Source organism: Gorilla gorilla, chromosome 8 (genome assembly GCF_029281585.2).
Source record: "Gorilla gorilla gorilla isolate KB3781 chromosome 8, NHGRI_mGorGor1-v2.1_pri, whole genome shotgun sequence".
Classification (NCBI taxonomy): Eukaryota; Metazoa; Chordata; class Mammalia; order Primates; family Hominidae; genus Gorilla; species Gorilla gorilla.
Window position 1 is genome coordinate 61,863,822 of NC_073232.2, and position 8,122 is coordinate 61,871,943.

Here is an 8,122-nt window from a genome sequence, read left to right on the forward strand (position 1 = left end):
AAACTTTCTCTGGAAATCAAAAATGTCTTGGCTGGATGTGGTGGCTCATGCATTTTGGTAGGTCAAGGAGGGAGAATTGTTTGAGCCCAAGAATTTGAGATTAGCTTAGGCAATATAGCAAGAACCTGTCTCTACAAGAAAAAAAAAAAAGTTAGCAAGGCATGGTGGTACATGCCTATAGTCTTAGCTACTCGGGAGGGTGAGGCAGGAGGATCACTGGAAACGAGGACTGTGAGGTTACAGTGAGCTATGCTCATGCCACTGCACTCAGTCTGGATGACAGAGGGAGATTCTTTCTCAAAAAAAAAAAAAAAAGAGAAAGAAAGAAGGAAAGTCTTCACAAGAAGGCTGATGCCTAAAGGACAACAGAAAGTGGTCAAAGAGACAAGCCTTTGCATACAATGGTAAAAGAGGAGAGACCAAGAGAATTCAGTAAGATGCTCATTAAGCAGAAAGGCCATTTTGTGCAAAGGCCAGAAATGTAAGGGAATTAAGGGACATATTTAAAGAAAACTACCAATAATTCAGTTTCACATTTTCATAAAATGCAATTGCATCATGTGGGGTTAGGAAATAGAAAAATAAACCTATGTTTTAGGCAAGAACTAAATCATTAATAAACCTATTTCTGTCTTATCACATAGACAATTTGCAATCACTTCAAACAAATCTAAACAAGAGAGAAGAGCACTTAAATGTTATATATAAGATGAAAGGCAGACTTCATAACGAATATGAAGAATAGGAAGCAGGAGAAAATTTCAGCATAGAAGGCCTGGATTCAAACTTTAGTTCACTAATGAATGTATTAATGGACCTTTCTACTGTTAAGCCCAAGGACCATTTCTTAATGTTATTATGTACTCTTCTTTTTCGTGTTTAAGTTAGCACCACCTATTCTTCTACTGTGGATTTCTCCTCTTTTTCATCTCTCACCATCTTCAGGACTTACACAATCTTCCCATATCCTCTTGTTCATTTTGATACCTTAAGAAAAAAATGAGCTTAAATAATATTTTGAAAATATTAAATTAATGCATGTGTAATTCATATTTTCTCACAGTCATGCCACCTAACCACCTAACAAAGAAGAAACACAGCCTAGTGATTAAGCTTTGATTTGAGCAAGATCGCATTGGTCCAAATCCTGGCTTTACTACTACCTAGCTAAATCCTTTATCTGTAAAATGAGAAAAATAATAGTATTTATCCTATGGGCTATTATGAGGATTAAATTAGTTAATTTTTGTAAAGCTTTTAGAACAACTATTGCATATAATAGACACTACATAAGTGTGCAGGGGGAAAATCACTTCAAGAAAGAAAGGGGTGGAGGAGCCAAGATGGCCCAATAGGAACAGCTCCGGTCTACAGCTCCCAGCGTGAGCGACGCAGAAGACGGGTGATTTCTGCATTTCCATCTGAGCTTCGAAGAGAGCAGTGGTTCTCCCAGCACGCAGCTGGAGATCTGAGAACAGGCAGACTGCCTCCTCAAGTGGGTCCCTGACCCCTGACCCCCGAGCAGCCTAACTGGGAGGCACCCCTTAGCAGGAGCAGACTGACACCTCACACGGCTGGGTACTCCAACAGTCCTGCAGCTGAGGGTCCTATCTGTTAGAAGGAAAACTAACAAACAGAAAGGACATCCACACAAAAAACCCATCGGTACATCACCATCATCAAAGACCAAAAGTAGATAAAACCACAAAGATGGGGAAAAAACAGAGCAGAAAAACTGGAAACTCTAAAAAGCAGAGCGCCTCTCCTCCTCCAAAGGAACGCAGTTCCTCACCAGCAAGAGAACAAAGCTGGACGGAGAATGACTTTGACGAGCTGAGAGAAGAAGGCTTCAGACGATCAAATTACTCCGAGCTACGGGAGGACATTCAAACCAAAGGCAAAGAAGTTGAAAACTTTGAAAAAAGTTTAGAAGAATGTATAACTAGAATAACCAATACAGAGAAGTGCTTAAAGGAGCTGATGGAGCTGAAAGCCAAGGCTCGAGAACTACGTGAAGAATGCAGAAGCCTCAGGAGCCGATGCGATCAACTGGAAGAAAGGGTATCAGCGATGGAAGATGAAGTGAATGAAATGAAGCGAGCAGGGAAGTTTAGAGAAAAAAGAATAAAAAGAAACGAGCAAAGCCTCCAAGAAATATGGGACTATGTGAAAAGACCAAATCTACGTCTGATTGGTGTACCTGAAAGTGACGGGGAGAATGGAACCAAGTTGGAAAACACTCTGCAGGGTATTATCCAGGAGAACTTCCCCAATCTAGCAAGGCAGGCCAACATTCAGATTCAGGAAATACAGAGAACGCCACAAAGATACTCCTCCAGAAGAGCAACTCAAAGACACATAATTGTCAGATTCACCAAAGTTGAAATGAAGGAAAAAATGTTAAGGACAGCCAGAGAGAAAGGTCGGGTTACCCACAAAGGGAAGCCCATCAGACTAACAGCGGATCTCTCGGCAGAAACTCTACAAGCCAGAAGAGAGTGGGGGCCAATATTCTACATTCTTAAAGAAAAGAATTTTGAACCCAGAATTTCATATCCAGCCAAACTAAGCTTCATAAGTGAAGGAGAAATAAAATACTTTACAGACAAGCAAATGCTGAGAGATTTTTGTCACCACCAGGCCTGCCCTAAAAGAGCTCCTGAAGGAAGCACTAAACATGGAAAGGAACAACTGGTACCAGCCACTGCAAAATCATGCCAAAATGTAAAAACCATCGAGACTAGGAAGAAACTGCATGAACTAACGAGCAAAATATCCAGCTAACATCAGAATGACAGGATCAAATTCACACATAACAATGTTAACTTTAAGTGTAAATGGACTAAATGCTCCAATTAAAAGACACAGACTGGCAAATTGGATAAAGAGTCAAGACCCATCAGTGTGCAGTATTCAGGAAACCCATCTCACGTACAGAGACACACATAGGCTCAAAATAAAAGGATGGAGGAAGATCTACCAAGCAAGTGGAAAACAAAAAAAGGCAGGGGTTGCAATCCTAGTCTCTGATAAAACAGACTTCAAACCAACAAAGATCAAAAGAGACAAAGAAGGCCATTACATAATGGTAAAGGGATCAATTCAACAAGAAGAGCTAACTATCCTAAATATATATGCACCCAATACAGGAGCACCCAGATTCATAAAGCAAGTCCTGAGTGACCTACAAAGAGACTTAGACTCCCACACATTAATAATGGGAGACTTTAACACCCCACTGTCAACATTAGACAGATCAACGAGACAGAAAGTCAACAAGGATACCCAGGAATTGAACTCAGCTCTGCACCAAGCAGACCTAATAGACATCTACAGAAGTCTCTATCCCAAATCAACAGAATATACATTTTTTTTCAGCACCACACCACACCTATTCCAAAATTGACCACATACTTGGAAGTAAAGCTCTCCTCAGCAAATGTAAAAGAACAGAAATTATAACAAACTATCTCTCAGACCACAGTGCAATCAAACTAGAGCTCAGGATTAAGAATCTCACTCAAAACCGCTCAACTACATGGAAACTGAACAACCTGCTCCTGAATGACTACTGGGTACATAACGAAATGAAGGCAGAAACAAAGATGTTCTTTGAAACCAACAAGAACAAAGACACAACATACCAGAATCTCTGGGATGCATTCAAAGCAGTGTGTAGAGGGAAATTTATAGCACTAAATGCCCACAAGAGAAAGCAGGAAAGATCCAAAATTGACACCCTAACATCACAATTAAAAGAACTAGAAAAACAAGAGCAAACACATTGAAACGCTAGCAGAGGGCAAGAAATAATTAAAATCAGAGCAGAACTGAAGGAAATAGAGACACAAAAAAACCTTCAAAAAATTAATGAATCCAGGAGCTGGTTTTTTGAAAGGATCAACAAAATTGATAGACCACTAGCAAGACTAATAAAGAAAAAAAGAGAGAAGAATCAAATAGACACAATAAAAAATGATAAAGAGGATATCACCACCAATCCCACAGAAATACAAACTACCATCAGAGAATACTACAAACACCTCTACACAAATAAACTAGAAAATCTAGAAGAAATGGATAAATTCCTCGACACATACACTCTCCCAAGACTAAACCAGGAAGAAGTTGAATCTCTGAATAGACCAATAACAGGAGCTGAAATTGTGGCAATAATCAATAGCTTACCAAACAAAAAGAGTCCAGGACCAGATGGATTCACAGCTGAATTCTACCAGAGGTACAAGGAGGAACTGGTACCATTCCTTCTGAAACTATTCCAATCAACAGAAAAAGAGGGAATCCTCCCTCACTCATTTTATGAGGCCAGCATCATCCTGATACCAAAGCCAGGCAGAGACACAACAAAAAAAGAGAATTTTAGACCAATATCCTTGATGAACACTGATGCAAAAATCCTCAGTAAAACACTGGCAAACCGAATCCAGCAGCACATCAAAAAGCTTATCTACCATGATCAAGTGGGCTTCATCCCTGGGATGCAAGGCTGGTTCAATATACGCAAATCAATAAATGTAATCCAGCATATAAACAGAACCAAAGACAAAAACCACATGATTATCTCAATAGATGCAGAAAAGGCCTTTGACAAAATTCAACAACCCTTCATGCTAAAAACTCTCAATAAATTAGGTGTTGATGGGACGTATCTCAAAATAATAAGAGCTATCTATGACAAACCCACAGCCAATATCATACTGAATGGGCAAAAACTGGAAGCATTCCCTTTGAAAACTGGCACAAGACAGGGATGCCCTCTCTCACCACTCCTATTCAACATAGTGTTGGAAGTTCTGGCCAGGGCAATTAGGCAGGAGAAGGACATAAAGGGTATTCAATTAGGAAAATAGGAAGTCAAATTGTCCCTGTTTGCAGATGACATGATTGTATATCTAGAAAACCCCATTGTCTCAGCCCAAAATCTCCTTAAGCTGATAAGCAACTTCAGCAAAGTCTCAGGATACAAAATCAATGTACAAACATCACAAGCATTCTTATACACCAACAACAGACAAACAGAGAGCCAAATCATGAGTGAACTCCCATTCACAATTGCTTCAAAGAGAATAAAATACCTAGGAATCCAACTTACAAGAGACGTGAAGGAACTCTTCAAGGAGAACTACAAACCACTGCTCAAGGAAATAAAAGAGGATACAAACAAATGGAAGAACATTCCATGCTCATGGGTAGGAAGAATCAATATCGTGAAAATGGCCATACTGCCCAAGGTAATTTACAGATTCAATGCCATCCCCATCAAGCTACCAATGACTTTCTTCACAGAATTGGAAAAAACTACTTTAAAGTTCATATGGAACCAAAATAGAGCCCGCATCGCCAAGACAATCCTAAGCCAAAAGAACAAAGCTGGAGGCATCACGCTACCTGACTTCAAACTATACTACAAGGCTACAGTAACCAAAACAGCATGGTACTGGTACCAAAACAGAGATATAGATCAATGGAACAGAACAGAGCCCTCAGAAATAACACCACATATCTACAACTATCTGATCTTTGACAAACCTGAGAAAAACAAGCAATGGGGAAAGGATTCCCTATTTAATAAATGGTGCTGGGAAAACTGGCTAGCCATATGTAGAAAGCTGGGACTGGATCCCTTCCTTACACCTTATACAAAAATCAATTCAAGATGGATTAAAGACTTAAACATTAGACCTAAAACCATAAAAACCCTAGAAGAAAACCTAGGCATTACCATTCAGGATATAGGCATGGGCAAGGACTTCATGTCTAAAACACCAAAAGCAATGGCAACAAAAGCCGAAATTGACAAATGGGATCTAATTAAACTCAAGAGCTTCTGCACAGCAAAAGAAACTACCATGAGAGTGAACAGGCAACCTACAAAATGGGAGAAAATTTTCGCAACCTACTCATCTGACAAAGGCTAATATCCAGAATCTACAATGAACTCCAACAAATTTACAAGAGAAAAACAAACAACCCCATCAAAAAGTGGGCAAAGGACATGAACAGACACTTCTCAAAAGAAGACATTTATGCAGCCAAAAAACACATGAAAAAATGCTCACCATCACTGGCCATCAGAGAAATGGAAATCAAAACCATAATGAGATACCATCTCACACCAGTTAGAATAGCAATCATTAAAAAGTCAGGAAACAACAGGTGCTGGAGAGGATGTGGAGAAATAGGAACACTTTTACACTGTTGGTGGGACTGTAAACTAGTTCAAACATTGTGGAAGTCAGTGTGGCAATTCCTCAGGGATCTAGAACTAGAAATACCATTTGACCCAGCCATCCCATTACTGGGTATATACCCAAAGGACTATAAATCATGCTGCTATAAAAACACATGCACACGTATGTTTATTGTGGCATTATTCACAATAGCAAAGACTTGGAACCAACCCAAATGTCCAACAATGATAGACTGGATTAAAAAAATGTGGCACATATACACCATGGAATACTATGCAGCCACAAAAAACGATGAGTTCATGTCCTTTGTAGAGACATGGATGAAATTGGAAATCATCATTCTTAGTAAACTATCACAAGAACAAAAAACCAAACACTGCATATTCTCACTCATAGGTGGGAATTGAACAATGAGAACACATGGACACAGGAAGGGGAGCATCACACTCTGGGGACTGTTGTGGGGTGGGGGGAGGGGGGAGGGATAGCATTGGGAGATATACCTAATGCTAGATGACGAGTTAGTGCATGCAGCGTACCAGCATGGCACATGTATACATATGTAACTAACCTCCACATTGTGCACATGTACCCTAAAACTTAAAGTATAATAATAATAAATTAAAAAAAAAGAAAGAAAGGGGTTTGGGTGCAGTGGCTCAGGCTTATAATCCCATATACCAGGGAGGCTGAAGAGAGAGGATCCCCTGAGCCCAGAAATTGGAGGCTGCTATGAGTCTTGTTCATGCCACTGCACTTCAGCCTGGGTGACAGAGTGAGACTCCAACTCAGAAAAAAGAAAAAAAAAAAAAAAGGGGGGGATAGACTTAGGAGAAATCTCATCTAGCCAGGAATAGGAAACAGAAAACCTGCTTATTCCATCTTTGGGTAGATTGTGAGAAGGAGAAGGTGGTGACATGTATGCAATGTTATTTTCCCTCTCCTTTTCGCCCTGGCCCCCAGTCTCTGAATGGTGAAACACAGGAGTTTTTCATCTGAGTCCCTGTTTAAGACATTGAGGACATTTTCTTTGTGTGTGGGGTGGGGTGGGGTGGGAAGGGGGTGGTTATGCCAACCTGGACAAGCTAGTCAGTGTATAAACAGTAGCTAGATAGGCAGACAGAGGCCAGAGTTTAGCTCCTGGGAGTCTACCCTCAATGTCACATTATATGGAAGATGTACAGATGTTCTCACAAATTCTATGCATGAATGTGGAAGAGATGAGAACGTGCAAGGTGCGACCTTAGTAGGCTTTGAGTTAGGTCTGTATGGAAAGGCTCAAGTGTTACAAGGAGAAATTGGGAATGGACAAATGTTGCAGAGAGACTTCCAGGGTATAACTAGTGCCAGCAGGAGCTGAAGCCATCCTGAGTCAACAAGGAAGACCACAGTATCTAGACCAAGCTGAAAGAACATGTCACAATTTCACTCTCTGAAGACCTTAACATCATAAGTGTGCAGGTAGAACAGTGGTCAGAGGACCACAGAAAGCATCATCAGAAACCAGCAAGAACCTGAAGAGCAGAAATAACTACACTTGCGTTTAAGATCCTATTCCTACATTATTATGTGCAAAAAGTGAGCAGCTCTGAAGTACATTCAGACACCATCTTGGATTGCAAAAGGTGGGGAGGGAGGAGCTGAATATCTAAGCACTTACTAAAAGGTAGACTGTTTAAACCAGAAAATATTGATACCTTGTTAATTGAAATGTCTACATCTTTTCTCTGAGCATCTGGATAGTGGATTTTGGCAAGGTTTAAATCAGCTATAAAAAAAATAAAGACACTTGTCCCTTTCTCATGTCTGCTATAGCAATCTTGGGAGAGAGGATAGCTGCTTTTCATTCTATTTGTTTCTGAGAAATAGATTTGAAGACTTTCAAAGATTAGATTACTGTGTTATAATTA